This window comes from Hemiscyllium ocellatum, chromosome 12 (genome assembly GCF_020745735.1).
Source record: "Hemiscyllium ocellatum isolate sHemOce1 chromosome 12, sHemOce1.pat.X.cur, whole genome shotgun sequence".
NCBI classification, from domain to species: Eukaryota; Metazoa; Chordata; class Chondrichthyes; order Orectolobiformes; family Hemiscylliidae; genus Hemiscyllium; species Hemiscyllium ocellatum.
This window is the reverse complement of record NC_083412.1, coordinates 24,339,165-24,358,466: the sequence shown is the minus strand read 5'-3', so window position 1 is coordinate 24,358,466 and position 19,302 is coordinate 24,339,165. Positions and strand designations below refer to the sequence as shown.

General features: G+C 47.1%; 1 protein-coding gene across 2 annotated transcripts in view; it reads right to left on the bottom strand.

Moving 5' to 3' along the window:
• Positions 1 to 19,302, bottom strand: part of LOC132820983 (H(+)/Cl(-) exchange transporter 4) — an 84,129-nt gene that overhangs the window by 62,583 nt on the left and 2,244 nt on the right. The window contains exon 1 of one of the 2 annotated variants that reach the window (XM_060833418.1): positions 9,149 to 9,223. The exons of the other annotated variant lie outside the window; for it this stretch is intronic. The gene's annotated coding sequence lies outside the window, so the exon portion shown is untranslated. Of the gene's footprint in view, positions 1 to 9,148; positions 9,224 to 19,302 lie in introns of those variants that run through there. 2 annotated transcript variants of the gene reach the window in all.

The following is a 19,302-nucleotide window of genomic DNA, read 5'->3' as shown; positions in this document are numbered from 1 at the left end:
GGCACACAAACACTTACTCACACTCACACGCTCTCACACTCACACACTCACACATGCACACACTCACTCACAAACACATGCTCATACACACTCTCTCACACACACTCACATGCACACACACTCACATGCACATACACTCTCTCACACACTCACATGCACACACACATTCTCACTCACACACTGTCACATGCATACATACACTCATGCACACTGTCACATGCACACACTCTTTCTTGCGCACTCAGTCACACACTCACATGCACACACACAAACACTCTCTCACATGCACACACTCTCACAGACACACTCACATGCACACACACACACACTCTCACACACACACTTACATGCACACACACACATTCTCTCTCACACACATGCACACACACATAGTCACTCACACACACTGTCACTTGCACACACACACTCTTTCTCGTGCACACACTCAGTCACACACTCACATACACACACACACAAAAACACACTCACACACACACAAACACACTCACACACACACACACACTCACATGCACACACTCTCACACACACCCACTCTCACAGACACACTCACATGCGTGCACACACTCTCTCAAACTCTCTCTCACACACTCACATGCACACACACGCACACACACACATGCACACACACACACACACACACACATGCACACACACCCTCAGACACACTCTCACACACACACTCACATGCGCACACACTCACATGCTCACACACACACACTCACATGCGCACACACACACACTCCCACTCAGACACACTCACATGCACACACACACTCTCACACACACACTTACATGCACACACACACATTCTCTCTCACACACATGCACACACACATACTCACTCACACACACTGTCACTTGCACACACACACTCTTTCTCGTGCACACACTCAGTCACACACTCACATACACACACACACACAAAAACACACTCACACACACACAAACACAAACACACTCTCTCACATGCACACACTCTCACACACACCCACTCTCACAGACACACTCACATGCGTGCACACTCTCTCAAACTCTCTCTCACACACACACATGCACACACTCTCACACACACACATGCACACACGCACACACACACACACGCACACATGCACACACACCCTCAGACACACACTCACACACACACTCACATGCGCACACACTCACATGCTCACACACACACACTCACATGCGCACACACACACACACTCCCACTCAGACACTCTCACATGCACACACACTCTCACATACTCACATGCACACACACACACTGACATGCACACACACACACACACACTCACACACACACTCTCTCGCGCGCGCACACACACATGCACACACTGACACACACACTCTCTCACACTCACATGAACACACACACTCATACACACTCACATGCACACACACACTCTCTCACACACTCACGTGCACACACTATCACAGACACACACACACAGGCATGCACACACACACTCTCTCACACATACACTCACATGCACACACACACTCACAAGAACACACACACACTCTCGCACACACACATGTTCACACACACTCTCTCACACACATATACACACATAGTCACATACACTCTCTCACATACATACATGCACACACACTCTCACATGCACACACTCACATGCACACACACATACACTGGCATGCACACACACACTCTCTCACACATACACTCACATGCACACACACTCACTCACATGAACACACACACTCTTGCACACACACTCACTCACATGAACACACACACACACACTCTTGCACGCACACATTCACACACACATGCTCATACACACTCTCACACACACATGCTCATACACACACATACACACATGCTCACACACACATACACACATGCTCACACACACATACACACATGCTCACACACACTCTCTCACACACATACACACATGCTCACACACACTCTCTCACACACATACATGCACACACACTCTCACATGCACACACACACTCTTCTTCACACACACTCACTCACACACACATGTGCACACACTCACACGCACATTCACATGCACACACACGCTCTCACATACACACTCACATGCACAGACACTCACATGCACACACACACTCACACACACACTCACATGCACACACACACAATCACATGCTAACACACACACTCTCTCTGACACACTCTCACACAATCACATGCACACACACACTCACACATACTCACATGCACACACAATCACATACCCACTCACTCACATGAACACACACATGCACACACTCTCACACTCTCTCTTTCACACACACTCACATGCACACACACTCTCTCACACACACTCACATGCACACACACACTCACATGCACACACACACTCACACACTCACATGCACACACTCTCACACACACACACCCACTCACTCATACTCACTCACACACACATGCGCACACTCTCACATGCACAAACACTCACATACTCACTCACATGAATACACACACTCTCGCAAACATACTCACTCACCTGCACAAACACACACACACTCACATGCACAAACACTCACATACTCACTCACATGAACACACACTCTCTCAAACACACTCACTCACACACACTCACATGCACACTCTCTCTCACACACACTCTCACATGCACACACACTCTCTCACACACACTCTCACACACATTCTCACATGCACACATACTCACACACACACACTCACATGCACACTCTCTCTCGTGCACACACTCAGTCACACACTCACATGCACACACTCTCACACACACACCCACTCACATGCACACACACACTCACTCACACATGCGCACACACTCTCTCTCACACATGCGCACACACTCTCTCTCACTCACACACACATGCACAAACACTCACATACACACTCACATGAACAAACACTCACATACACACTCACATGAATACACACACTCAAACACACTCACACACACTCACCTGCACACACACACACACACCCGCACACACACTCTCAGACACACTCTCTCTTACACACACTCTCACATGCACACACACACTCACTCACACACACTCTCATGCACACACACACTCTCTCATGCACACACTCTCTCATGCACACACACACCTCACACACAGACATGCACACACACACTCTCACATGCACACACACTCACATGCACACACACACACTCACATGCACACACACTCACATGCACACACACACACTCTCTCGCACACACACACACACACGCACACACACACTCACATGCACACACACACACACACTCTCACACACACTTTCACATGCACACACACACGCACATGCACACACACTCTCTCGTGCACACACTCAGTCATACACTCACATGCATACACTCTCAAACACCCACTCACATGCACACACACATACTCACTCACACACACATGCGCACACACTCTCTCTCACACACACATACTCACTCACACACACATGCGCACACACTCTCTCTCACACACACTCACATGCACAAACACTCACATACTCACTCACATGAACACACACACTCTCTCAAACACACTCACTCACACTCACATGCACACACACACACTCTCAAACACACTCACTCACACTCACATGCACACACACACACACTCACACGCACACACACTCTCAGACACACTCTCTCTCACACACACACTCACATGCACACACATTCTCTCTCACGCACACACTCAGGCACACACACACCCTCTCACACACACTCTCACATACACCCACTCACACACACTCTCACATGCACACACACACTCACAAACACTCACATGCGCACACACACACTCACTCACACACACACTCACATGCACACACACACACACACACTCTCTCACACACATATGCACACTCTCTCACACACACATATGCACACTCTCTCACACACACTCACTCGTATGAACACACACACTCACATACACACACACACATGCACACACATACACTCACACATATGCACACACACTCACACCCATACTCACATGCACGCAGACACACCGACATGAACACACACTCACATGAACACACACTCTCTCTCACACACACACATGCACACACTCACAGACACTCACATGAACACACACTTATACACACTCACATGCGCACACACTCTCTCTCACACACACCCACACACTCACATGCACATACACCCACACACACTCACATGCACACACACTAACATGTACACACACACACTCTCTCTCGCACGCACACACACGCACTCATATGCCCACACTGACACACATACATGCACACACACACTCTCTCACACACACACTCACACACACTCGCTCTCTCTCACACACATACTCACACACACTCGCACTCTCTCACACACATACTCACACACACACATGAACACACACTCACTCACATACACACTCATATGAACACACACTCACATACACACTCATATGAACACACACACTCTCATGAACACACACACTCTCTCACACACTCACATGCACACACACACACTCACTCACATGCACACACTCACACACTCACTCACATGCACACACTCACACAGACACACACACACTGACATGCACACACCCTCACATGAACACACAAACACTCACTCACACACATGCACACACTCTCACACGCACTCAGATGCACACACACTCACATGCACACATAGTCTCACACACACACACGCATACACACTCTCTCTCACACACACGCACTCACATGACCACACACACTCTCACACGCACACTCACATGTGCACACACACTCACATGCACACACACACTCACATGCACACACACACACTCACATGCACACACACACACACTCTCACATGCACACTCTCACACACACACACTGACACACACATATACTCACACACTCACACACATGAACACACACTCTCTCACACACACACTCACATCCACACACTCTCACACACACCCACTCACATCCACACACTCTCACACACACCCACTCACACACACTCTCACATGCACACACATCTGCACACACACATATACTCACACACTCACACACATGAACACACACTCTCTCACACACACACTCACATCCACACACTCTCACACACACCCTCACATGCACACACATCTGCACACACACATATACTCACACACTCACACACATGAACACACACTCTCTCACACACACACTCACATTCACACACTCTCACACACACCCACTCACACACACTCTCACATGCACACACATCTGCACACACTCTCTCACACACATCTGCACACACTCTCTCACACACACTCACATACTCACTCACACTCTCTCACACACACACACTCACTCACATGAACACACACACTCACATGAACACACACACATGAACACACACGCTCTCTCACACACACATGCACACACTCACAGACAGTCACACTCACACACACACTCACGCACACCCACAGACATGTACACACACACTCTCTCGCGTGCGCACACACACATGCCCACACTGACACACACATACATGAACACACACACTCTCTCACACACACTCTCACACACACTCTCTCTCTCACACACACACTCACACATGCGCACACACACACACACATGCACACACACTCTCTCACACACTCACATGCACACACTATCACTGACACACACACAGACATGCACACACACTCTCTCACATGAACACACACGCACACACTCTCTCTCACATGCACTCAGATGCACACACACATGCACACACACTCTCACACACACACATGCACACACACTCTCACACACACACATGCACAGACAATCACATGCACACACTCTCATTCACACACACTCACATGCACACTCTCACACACACACACTGACACACACATATACTCACACACACACACTCACTCACACATACACACTCACACACGCACACACACACACTCTCTCACATGCACACACTCACACACACATTCTCTCACACACTCACATGAACACACACACACATGCATATACACTCACATACAAATTCTCTCACACACATACTCACAAACACTCACTCACATGCACACACACTCTCTCACATGCACACACACTCTCTCACATGCACACACACTCTCTCACGCACACACACTCTCTCACGCACACACATTCTCTCACACACTCACTCACATAAACACACTCACACACACTCTCTCACTCACACACTCACATGCACACACACACTCTCTCTCACACACTCATATGCACACACACACTCTCTCACACACACTCATATGCACACACACACACACACACTCGTATGCACACACACACTCGTATGCACACACACACACACACTCACACATACATGCACAATACACTCAAACACACACGCACATACACACACACTCACACATGCACACACTCACTCTCACACACACTCACACACACACTCACATGCACACACACTCATGCTCATACACACTCATATGCACACACACTCTCACACTTGCACACACACACATGCACAACACACTCACACAAACACACGCACATACACACACACACACACACACTCACATGCACACATTCTCTCACACACACACATGCGCACACACACTCTCACACACACTCACATGCAGACACTCACACGCACAACACACTCACACAAACACATACACACACTCACATGCACACATTCTCTCACACTCACACACATGCACACACACACTCACACAACACACTCACACAAACACATGCACATGCACACACACACTCACATGCACGCACACACTCGCACACACTCACATGCACACACACTCTCCCACACACACACACTCATATGCACACACACACTTACACTCACTCACACACGCACATGCATACACACACACACACACACTCACATGCATGCAACACACACACACACACTCACATGCATGCACGTGCGCGCTCTCTCACACACACACACACACACACACAGTGTTGCAGTAGACGTGCTAGCAGAACGAATCACTGTCGTCTGGTAACACAGGGCCTGGAATTGCATGACAAGAAACAGGAGTTAGCTTTATTTTAAAAAGTTCACAATTCACAAATCACATTACAGCCAAATCGCGTTTACAAAACGCGCGTGTAGAACTACCTGTACCTTACCCCCACCTCAATCCTACACATCTCAATCTTGAAAATTTCAACTGACAGCATCCACAACATTTCTCATACATCACATGCTCTCCGAATGTAATTCTAAATGACCGTACATTATGTACTTTCTGTTTTGTTGTGAAATCATACACTCGAGGAAGTAGTTTCTCTATATCTATCCAATTGAATCCCATTATCATTCGGTTACCCTTCAGTTTTGTCAAGTTAAATGGAAGAAGCATTCCCACTGCCAGCATTCCTTAGTATATCAACTGCTGGAGTTCATGCAGGTCATCCTCTGCTGCTGCTGCTCCGGTGACTCAACAACAACCTGCATTTAGCTAGTATTTTTAAGCAAGCAGCATGTCACATACAATGACACCAATGCTCAGTTTGTTTCTGCCAGGGCTCCTCAACACTTGACCTCAAGCTTTGGTCCAATCAAATCAGCTGAAGTGAGAGTGACTACCCCTGGTATTAAGCTGGTATGTGTATGAAGGTGGCATTAAAGACCTTGCAATCAGTGAGAACCTGGGAAAATACTCAATAACAACAGGAATCAGGCCTATTGGCAAGGAAGATGCCTGTTGTTGGAGAGTAGTTGCGAGAGTCCTGGCACATCTCTGCAGCAGTTCCTCAGGGTAGTGTCTCAGGCTCAACCATCCTCAGCTGCTTCATTGATAACCCTCCCTCCATCATAAGGTCAGAAGTGGGGATGTTCCCTGATGATTGCACCATGTTCAGCACCATTCATGACTCCTCAGACACTGGAGCAATCCATGTTCAAATGCAGCAAGACCTGGACAACATCCCAAGTTTGGGCTGACATGTGGCAAGTAAATTAGTGCTGCATTAATGCCAGGCAATGACCATCTCCAGCAGGAGAGAATCTAACCATTCCCCCCCCCCCACCCCACTCAAACCCAATATTCAATGACATTATCATCACTGAATTCCCCACTGTTAAGGTCCTGGGGGTTACATTAATCAGGAAGGGAACTGGACCAGCCGCAGGAAATACAGTTACTGCAAGAGGAATTCACGGGCTATGATTCTCACCCACCTCTTGACCTTTCCAAAGCTTATGCACCATCAACAAAGCTCAGTTCAGGAGTATGATGGAACACTCTCCACTAGTCTGGATGAGTTCACTTGCAAGAACACTCAAGTAGCTCAACACCTTCCAGGACAAAGCTGATCCTTTGACAGGTATGCCAACCAACACCTCACATATTCACTCCTTTCCCCACCAGTGCACAGTGACAGCATTCTGAAAGATGCTCTGCATCAACATCACTTTCCAAACTAGAAGAACTTGCTCAGCAGGACTAAGGAAAAACTGCCAACTGTAAGCTTCCCTCCGAGCCACACACTCTCCTGGCCAGGAATCAGACCACCGTCTTTCCGCTGTTGCTGTCAAATTCATGACAGTCTCTTCCTAACTGCACACTTCAAGATGTGAAGGTTCATGAAGGAGCCTTACCACCACCTCCTGAATGGTAACCAGTGATGGACTCTCTTCGACAGCCAAGGAATGCTGCTTCATATCTGCACCTGGACAGAGCTCTGAGCTCCAATCAAAACCTCAGAAGCTATCATTAATTACAGTCAAAACCAGCCAGCTTTGTGTTGTCAGGAGAGGTCCAGGGAAATTTCCTCTTTGCTGTAACTTTCTCAATATCGTTCCATGGGAATGATGGATGTCAGCATGTTTACTCAGGGAGAAGGCAAACCCTTATTGCCTGCTTTTATGTAAGGGCTATAGGACTCTGGAGCAACTGTGTGATGATGTCATGGAGCTGCTCCTCACTAGGGTATAAATAGTACAGTGTGGACAGAGTTGGAAGATAGATTGCTCGAAACACATGCAGAGAAGCATGTGGAGTAGACCAACTAGCATTAAGCAGTGGGTTATTGGAGCAGTACTTCAAAGATGTAATGGTATGATTACAATCCGGCTAACCTCTGATTACCATGTTTTTGTAGTATCAGTCTTAACATGCAATAAACATCTTCTGACAGAAGCCTCAGCCTGAAGACAGTTCCTGACCTTACCTTTTCATCAACGAGTCTGTATTGAAGCCCAACTCATGATTGTGGGCATAAACGAGCTATCACTCCTGAGTCTTCACCACCTTTTACCTCTGAATTCATTCCCTTACAGAAAGACAGGGAGCTCTCAGTAAAGTTGAAATGTCCTACAGTTGATCAGGATTTCACCCGGCACACCCTGATCTGAATATTTCCTAATAAACCTATTCAGAGAGGTTACTACACACCTCCGGAACAGGTGGGACTTGAAGCTGGGGCTCCTGGCTCAGAAGTAGGGACACTATCTGATCCTGATGGTTTGATTAATCTGTTCAGACCTGCCTGATGTATCATACTCAGCCCGCCAGTTAAATGTCAGTGTGTAAACAACCTTGCCTCAACATCAAAGTGTTAACCGGAAGAGAAAGAATGACTTGCCTGACTGTCTCGATCTGTCTGTCTGAATGTAAAAGGGACGTTTAAGAAGCAGCAGACTTTAAGTTACAAGGGAGTTATAAGTTAGCTATTCATATTTCTCAATTGCTGTTTGTTATTGTTTGCAGAATACAGAGGAACCTCGGTTATCGATTATCCGAATTTCGGATTATCCAGCAAGCTCATCTAAATTAGGTTATTCACATTCAATTATCCAGAATTCAATTAACCAAACGAAATACTCCCCAGCTGTGTCCTTTGGATAATCGAGGTTCCTCTGTACAGTTATCTCCTTATTCAGGACTGAAAATTGCTGAGTGTTTTCTTATAACCTCATGAGTCATGACAATTGATAAAGGGCTCCGGCCCGAAACGTCGACTCTCCTGCTCCTCGGATGCTGCCCAACCTGCTGTGCTTTTCCAGCAACACACTCTCAGGGTGTGGAGCTGTTTTTGTCAAAGCACAAAGTTTAATTAGACAATAGATAATAGGTGCAGGACTGGGCCATTCAGCCCTTCGAGCCTGCACCACCATTCAATATGATCATGGCTGATCATTCCTAATTAGTATCCTCTTCCTGCCTGATCTCCAAAACCCTTGATTCCACTATCTTTGAGAGCTCTATCCAACTCTTTCTTAAAGGAATCCAGAGACTGGGCCTCCACTGCCCTCTGGGGCAGAGCATTCCACACAGCCACCACTCTCTGGGTGAAGAACTAATTAGAGACTTGAACCACAGCCCAGTCAATAAGAGTGGAGTTACTCAATAATACCCAACAACGTGAGGACAATCAGAGTCTAATTCCTAGATCAGACTGTGAAAGGGCTTTTGTGGTGCAGTGGTAGTGCCCAGGTACAAGACCCATCTACACCAGAGCTATGACACAAATATGGCTGAACAGGTTGTTTGAGAAACATCCATCTTGCAAAGGCTCCAGTGGCAGTGGTATTGTCCCTACCTCTTGGCCAGGAGACCTGGGTTCAAGTCCGAACTGCACCACAGGATTCTGCAGTAGAGAACCATCAGACCGGAATACCGTACAGCCCGGATGGCCTCCTTCTTCAAGGACCGCAGAATCCCCCCAGACGTGATCGACGATGCCCTCCACCGCATCTCCTCCACTTCCCGCTCCTCCGCCCTTGAGCCCCGCCCCTCCAACCGCCACCAGGACAGAACCCCACTGGTTCTCACCTACCACTCCACCAACCTCCGTATACAGCGTATCATACGCCGTCATTTCCGCCACCTCCAAACGGACCCCACCACCAGGGATATATTTCCCTCCCCTCCCCTATCAGCGTTCCGCAAAGACCACTCCCTTCGTGACTCCCTCGTCAGGTCCACACCCCCCACCAACCCAACCTCCACTCCCGGCACCTTCCCCTGCAACCGCAGGAAATGTAAAACTTGCACCCACACCTCCTCCCTTACTTCCCTCCAAGGCCCCAAGGGATCCTTCCATATCCGCCACAAATTCACCTGCACCTCCACACACATCATCTATTGCATCCGCTGCACCTGATGTGGCCTCCTCTATATCGGGGAGACAGGCCGCCTACTTGCAGAACGCTTCAGGGAGCACCTCTGGGACGCCCGGACCAACCAATCCAACCACTTTAACTCTCACTCCCACTCCACCGAGGACATGCAGGTCCTTGGACTCCTCCATCGGCAGAACATAACAACACGACGGTTGGAGGAAGAGCGCCTCATCTTCCGCCTGGGAACCCTCCAACCACAAGGGATGAACTCAGACTTCTCCAGTTTCCTCATTTCCCCTCCCCCCACCTTGCCTCAGTCGATTCCCTCAAACTCAGCATCGCCCTCCTAACCTGCAATCTTCTTCCTGACCTCTCCGCCCCCACCCCTTCCACCCATCACATCTCCATCGCCCCTCCCCCAAGTCCCTCCTCCCTACCTTTTATCTTAGCCTGCCTGGCACACTCTCCTCATTCCTGATGAAGGGCTCTGGCCCGAAACGTCGAATTTCCTGTTCCTTGGATGCTGCCTGACCTGCTGCGCTTTAACCAGCAACACATTTTCAGACCGCGCTGGTAACCCAGAGATCCAGGCTAATAACACTGGGGGCACGGGTTCAATTCCGAGCAAGGATTTGGATTAAATAGTATATTCAATTGATGAATTGAATTAAAAAAACTTAAAACTGAAGGCTAGTATCAGTAATGGTTACAGGAAGCCATCATCAAGTACTGTAAGAACCCATCTGGTTCACTGATATCAGTTAGTAATAATAGTAATAATAGTTAGTAGTAATATTTGGAAGTACTAAATTTTGAAGCGCTGCTCCTTTCAAATAAACCTGTTAGACTATAACCTGGTGTTGAGAGATTTTTAACTTTGTCCACCCCAACCTAACACCAGCATCTCCACATCCCAGCTAACACAAACTAGAGCTGAAAGTTCAAGAGTCACAATGAACCTAATGGGGAATTTGGAACGCTGTTTACACAGTTATACTGTGAGCACATTACAGCAAAGAGACGCTGAACATGGAGATGAAATATAAGGAGAAGCTACAAAACGATTAGAAAGATCGGGTTAGAGGGAGGAGTGAGAGGACGATGTCAGCCATGACACTAGCACAGACCATATGGGCAGAATGGACTGTTGGTATGCTGTAAATACATTGGAAGCAATTCACATTTTTTGATTGGTTATTGCAATTTTTTATTGATGTATTTGGGAGTGTGTGGGATGGTAAATTCCTGACACATGAAGGTAATCCAGGCAAAAGTGAAGGGAGGGGGAGGGGGGGGGGGGAAGAGAGAGAGAGAGAGAGAGATACTGCAGGTGAAAGCAGAAATGGCCATTGTTGGCAACAACACATTCACATTTTGGGTTCCATCTTTCATCGAGGAAGGGTTTTTTTTGTTGTTTTGTTTAAGACCTGGCAGCAGCGGATGTCCATCTGGACTCTGATTCAGAAAGTTGTAGGTTCTGCCTCACAGCGCCAGAGACCCGGGTTCAATTCCCGACTCAGGCGACTGGCTGTGTGGAGTTTGCACATTCTCCCCGTGTCTGCGTGGGTTTCCTCCGGGTGCTCCGGTTTCCTCCCACAGTCCAAAGATGTGCGGGTCAGGTGAATTGGCCATGGTAAATTGCCCATAGTGTTAGGTAAGGGGTAAATGTAGGGGTGGGTTGCGCTTCGGCGGGTCGGTGTGGACTTGTTGGGCCGAAGGGCCTGTTTCCACACTGTAAGTAATCTAATCATGTCTCTTTCTTAAAGCCTGAGAGCAGAATCTGGGCTGACACTCCCAGTGCAGCTCAGCAGAACTGCAGCACTAACAATGGTACTGCCTCGTCAGTCAGACATTCAACCACAGCCCATTCTCCTTTGGAGAAGAGTGTACAAGCTCTTCACAACGTCCTGGTTAATATCTGCAGCTACAGGAAATACTTTATTGAATAATTAATCTAATATAATAATCCAATTCTTAGCCCATTCTGTTGAGTGATCGCGTTGCATGCAAACTGATTGCCATCTTTCCTGCATTACAACAGTGAGTGCACCAAGGGTGACTGTAAAGTGCTTTGGGGTATCTTCATGAAAGGTGCTATAAAAATGCAGAGGCAGTTCCCAGCTCGAGGTGCAATCCTTCCACCATCAGTAACACAATAAAACACCTCAAGCTTGTGAGAGATAACACCGATAATATGTGCGTTGCCGTCTTGAATGCTTCTAGACGCGGGTGCCATTAGTGTATCATCAGGCCGAGGTATTAAAACTTTTTAAGATCCCAAGCACTTTTCCATGCCTTCCTGTCAGTAACTGGAAACAATTAGTGATTCAAGGGCCTTGAATCTAAAAACTTCTCTTCCTTAAAACCCACCTCTCCGGTAAAGTTTCCAGTCACTGTTCAGAATGTGGCTCACTCTCAATTTTTGATCTGTTGATTCTCCAGTGAAATGCAATAGGATGTTCTCCTACACCGGAGTGCTATATAAATGCACGTCTTGTTGTAGAAATTCTATGCTGTCACAGGTCTTTAAGCAAAGCTTCATCACTCTAACGCAGTGAAAAGATGTACATAGATTTGCAACTGACTTCTAGTTAACAATGAGAGCAGCGTCCCTTTAACCATGCCTGCCTCATTGCAATATTATCAAAAATGCACACAAACACAAATTTTGCCTAATGGCTAGAGCAAGGGATGATATTTTCAGGTTGCTATGCAACAGATGTGTCATTTGTTAATATTTCAGCTGATACGCAGCCAGTAATGATTTCAGGCAGAGATATGCTAAATGGTCACGATAACTCTGAACTAACAGAAAGCAATGCCACTTTTTATAAAAGGTGTCTTCAATACTCTAGCTGACCACCTTGGGGCCCATATACATGGGTGAATTCTTGAAGGGCTTTTACCATGAGTCAGCAGCACTCCCTGGGAATATGAGAAGATGCAGCCATTCAGTTACCATGCTGCACAAGATTTATTACGGTGCTCGAAAACATTCATTACCTTTGACATAATGACTCTTCCAGTGTTACTGCATCAAATAACCCACAATCGCTTCAGGAACAATTCCCTGGAATCTAAGCAAATCTTCCAAAATGCATTCAATCTGGGACATCAAACTGGAAAGTGAACTTCTGTTCTTGTTATGGTCTGTCTTTGTTCAGGTTTTTTTCTCCATGCCAGGTAGAAGAGCTGAAAAAGAGGTCAGGGGTGTGCTGGCAAGATGCATAAGTTGCTCCTCCCCTGTTCAAACAATGTTCCACTTGTGCTACAGGAACAGCATCTCTGTTTGCAATGAGGGGCACTTTAAGCCTTCTGGAAGATGTAAAAGCTTAAACACGCGTCCCATCAGATTCAAGGACAACTTCTTCCCCTGCTATGATTGCACTCCTCAACGGACCTCTCAAATTTAATGTTGATCTTGCTCTTTGTGCACTTTCTCTGCAGCCGTTAACATTGTATTCCTTGCTCTGTTCTATGACCCTAATGCACTTTGTATGGTCTGATCTGCCTGTACTGCACATAACACAGAACTTTTCACTGTACCTAGGCGCATGTGACAATAATAAATCCAATCAAATCAAATCAAATCAGATCAACACTGAACCCAACAATATCAGATCAAGCCCAGTGCTCATATTTTTGGTTGGTGATGGTTCCATTCATCACAGCTATGCACCAGCTCAAGAACATTTTTAAAAGTGTACTTTCTTATCCCATTACCATCCTATTTTTGTATTGAATCTCTCCTATCTTCCACTCTATCACAGACCTTTCGTTTACTTCCCTCCCCACCTTCCCTGTCTGTGTACGAGATCAAAACCCACGGCGTCTCTATTCTTTTCTAGTACTGATGAAAAGTCATCGAGGTGAAATGTTAACTCTGTTTCTCCTTCCCCACACGCTGCCAGACCTGCTCGCTTTCTCCAGCATTTTCTGCTTTTATGACGCATCATCCTGCCACCTGACTGATCCTAATTTTCAGATTAGTCATACCGCACGCATGACATTGGAGCAAAATAACAGGCAAGATCCCTTTTAAACAGCAATAAAGGAAGATAGGGGAATGGGTCTGCGTGGGTTACTCTTTGGAGGGTCGGTGTGGACTTGTTAGACCAAAGGACCGGTTTCCACACTGTAGGGATTCTATAATTTTAGATAAGCTGCAGAGCAGGGCTGAGAGGTAGCAAATAGAGTTTAATACAGAAAAGTGTGAGGTCATTCACTTTGGAATGAGTAACAGGAATGCAGACTACTGGGCTAACGGTAAGATTCTTGGTAGTGTAGAAAAGCAGAGGGATCTCGGTGTCCATATACATAGATCCCTGAAATTAGCCACCCAGGCTGATAGGGTTGTTAAGAAGGCTAATGGTGTGTTAGCTTTTATTGGTAAAGGGATTGAGTTTCGGAAACATGAGGTTTTTCTGCAGCTGTACAAAACTCTGGTGTGGCCACCCTTGGAGTATTGTGTACAGTTCTGATCATCGCATTATAGGAAGGATGTGGAAGCTTTGGAAAGGGTTCAGAGGAGATTTACTAGGACATTGTCTGGGATGGAGGGAAGGTCTTACGAGGAAAGGCTGAGGGACTTGAGGCTGTTTTTGTTAGAGAGAAGAAGGTCGATAGGTGACTTAATTGAGACATATAAGATAATCAGAGGGTTAGACAGAGTAGACAGTGAAAATCTTTTTCCTTGGATGGTGATGGCGAGCACGAGGGTCTTTAAGCTTTAAATTGAGGGGTGATAGATAGAAGACAGATGTCAGAGGTAGCTTCTTTACTCAGAGAGTAGTAGGTGTGCGGAACACTCTGCCTGTAACAGTAGTAGACAGGCCAACTTTTAGGGCATTGAAATGGTCATTGAAAAGACATATGGGCCAAAATGGAATAGTGCAGGTTAGATGGACTTTGGATTAGTTTCAACATCGAGAGCCGAAGGGGCTGTACTGTGTTGTAATGTTCTACATTTCTATGTTCCATATAAACTTGCAGTGAAAAAAGAAAGAAGTTTAGCCACAACGAAACAGCAATGATCACAAACGCATTCTGTCAGAATTCCTTGTGTGATGACTGGTCATTCACAGAATGGGCTTTATTGTAATCTTTCGCATTCTCAAATCCTGGGAAATGTTACAGTGTGTGACCATCTTCAGTTGTGGTCAATCTAAGTGGATTCACTTTAATACAGTACCAAAACCAAAATTAGCCTAAAATTTTAAATCTTTTTTTCTCTGATGCAGCAAACTTCAAGTCGTTAATGCAGGTTACAGGATCCTGATTGTCATTTTTGACCAGGGCCAGATCGGGTTTGAACAATGCGCACTGTGAGTGGTACCATTGGCAATGGAGGAGGTGAGCATCAATGGAAATGTCCTGTGGGCCACTGGAGAACTTTCGGGTACCATACAAAAGAGAAGTGCAGCATAGGAACAGTCCCTTCGGCTCTCCAACCCTGTGCCCTAACTAAACCAAGAAACAAACCTTCTGCCCTTATTCCATCTGTAGCCCTCTATTCCCTCCCGATTCATGTAACCATCCAGATGCCTCTTAAATGTCGCCAACATACCCACTTCCACCACCTCCTCTGGCAGTGCATTCCAGGCTCCCACCACTCTCTGCGTGAAAAACTTCCCCCGCTCATCACCCTTAAACTTTCCCCCACTGACCTTGAACCCGTGCCCCTTTGGATTTAAAACTTTAACCCTGGGAAAGGCCTCTGACTATCCACCCTAACTATGCCTCTAATGATTTGGTAGACCTCTATCAGGTCTCCTCTCTGACACCACCACCTTAACCTTTCCTCATACCCAATGCCCTCGAGATCAGGCAGCACCCTGGTGAAGCTTCTCTGCACTCCCTCCAAAGTTTCCACGTCCTTCTGGTAATGTGGCAACCAAAACAGGACAAAACACCCCTACAATACCGGGTTATATCCAACACGTTTATTTGGAAGCTCTAGCTTTTGGAGTGCTGCTCTTTCATCAGGTGATTGTGCAGTATAAGATCATAAGGCACAGTGTCTTACAATCTTATACTCCATAACCACCTGATGTGGAGTTTGCACATTTTCCCCGTTTCCGGGTGCTCCGGACTCCTCCCACAGTCCAAAGTTGTGCAGGTTCGGTGGATTGGCCTGGCTAAATTGCCCCACAGTGTCGAGGGGCGTGTGGGTTAGCAATGGGAAATGCAGGGTTACAGGGATGGGGTGGACCAGTGTGGACTTGATGGGTCTGCTCCCAGACAGTCGGGATTTCACATGATTCACCTCTCTGAGCCTGCTCAGCCAGTCAGCCAGTTAGTATGCGCTGATAGCCCTCTCGATGCCAACTACATGAGAATCTCACCTCACTTTGATCAATCAAGAGCTTTCAAAGAAATGAAAGAGCTTAGGGATTCGACACGCTGAACCCTTTTTCTTTGTGTCTACTTCAACAATCCAAAGGGATTCCAACCTCTCCTGCTCAGAGACTGGGGCCTCTGCAAAATGGTACCATACCTCTCCGACTGCCCTAGACCGTTCACTCAAATATCTCAAGCCCGGTGTGAAAACAATTTTAGCTGAAAATGTGTTGCTGGAAAAGCGCAGCAGGTCAGGCAGCATCCAAGGAGCAGGAGAATCGACGTTTCGGGCATGAGCCCTTCTTCGGGAATGAGGAAGGTGTGCCCAGCAGGCTAAGATAAAAGGTAGGGAGGAGGGACTTGGGGGAGGGGTGTTGGAAATGCGATAGGTGGAATGAGGTCAAGGTGAGGGTGATAGGCTGGAGTGGAGTGAGGGTGGAGAGGTCAGGAAGAAGATTGCAGGTTAGGAAGGCGGTGCTGAGTTCGAGGGTTGGAACTGAGACAAGGTGGGGGGAGGGGAAATGAGGAAACTGGAGAAATCTGAGTTCATCTCTTGTGATTGGAGGGTTCCTAGGCGGAAGATGAGGCGTTCTTCCTCCAGCCGTCGTGTTGCCATGGTCTGGCGATGGAGGAGTCCAAGGACCTGAATGTCCTTGGTGGAGTGGGAGGGGGAGGTGAAGTGTTGAGCCACAGGGTGGTTGGATTGGTTGGTCCGGGTGTCCCAGAGGTGTTCTCTGAAACATTCTGCAAGTAGGTGGCCTGTCTCCCCAATATAGAGAAGGCCACATTGGGTGCAGCGGATGCAGCGGGTGCACTCCGGCCTATCACCCTCACCTTGACCTCCTTCCACCTATTATCGCATTTCCAATGCCCCTCCCCCAAGTCCCTCCTCTTTATCTTGGCCTGTTGGACACACTTTCCTCATTCCTGAAGGGCTCATGCCCGAAACGTCAACTCTCCTGCTCCTTGGATGCTGCCTGACCTGCTGCACTTTTCCAGCAACACATTTTCAGCTCTGATCTCCAGCATCTGCAGTCCTCACTTTCTCCCTGAAAGCAATTTTACTCCACATTTCTTATTTTGCAACTCCTTGAAGCTGTGCCCTCTGGTTCTCAGTCCGTTCACGCGCGAAGATAACTTTTCCCTTTCCACTGTGTTCAGTCCTCTCATTATTTTGAAAACCTCTATGGAGGCTCCTGGCCCTTCTCCTCTCCATGGAAACCAGTCCCAACCTGTCCAATCTGCTCTCATCACTGAAGTGGGCTTATCATGGAACCATCCATGTCAACTTCGTTTGAACTTTATTACATTAACACATTTATTTATTGTCCATATGTAATCAATCCAACAGAGAAAAGGGTCATAACACAATCATAAGACAGTGAATGATGTGGGATTTACATGATCCATCCTGCTACATACATCCACCCTAGTCTCGTGCACACACATTGACCAATCTTTCCTGCTAAAGGATTAAATCTATTAAATCTAAAGAGGTGACATGGTGGCTCAGTGGTTAGCACTACTGCCAGGAACCTGGGTTTGATTCCAGTCTCAGGCGGCTGAGCAAATTCCACACAGACATTCTTTCAGTGTCTGTGTGGGTTTCTCCAGGTGCTCCAGCTTCCTCCCACAGTCACAAAAATATGCAGGTTAGATCAGGTGAACTGGCCTTGCTAAATTACCCATAGTGTTCAGGGATGTGTAGGTAAGGTGCATTAGTCAGGGGTAAATGTAGAGTAATGGGGTAGGGGAATGGGTCTGGGTGGGTTACTCTTCGGAGGGTTGGTGTTAACTTGTCAGGGCCAAATGAACTGATTCCTCACTGTAGAGATTCTATGTTCATTTCCACCACTTTGCCTGAAAGTTCTTTCCAAACCTTCGTTCACCTCCAATGGAAGTCGAACCTCTTGCTATCAGG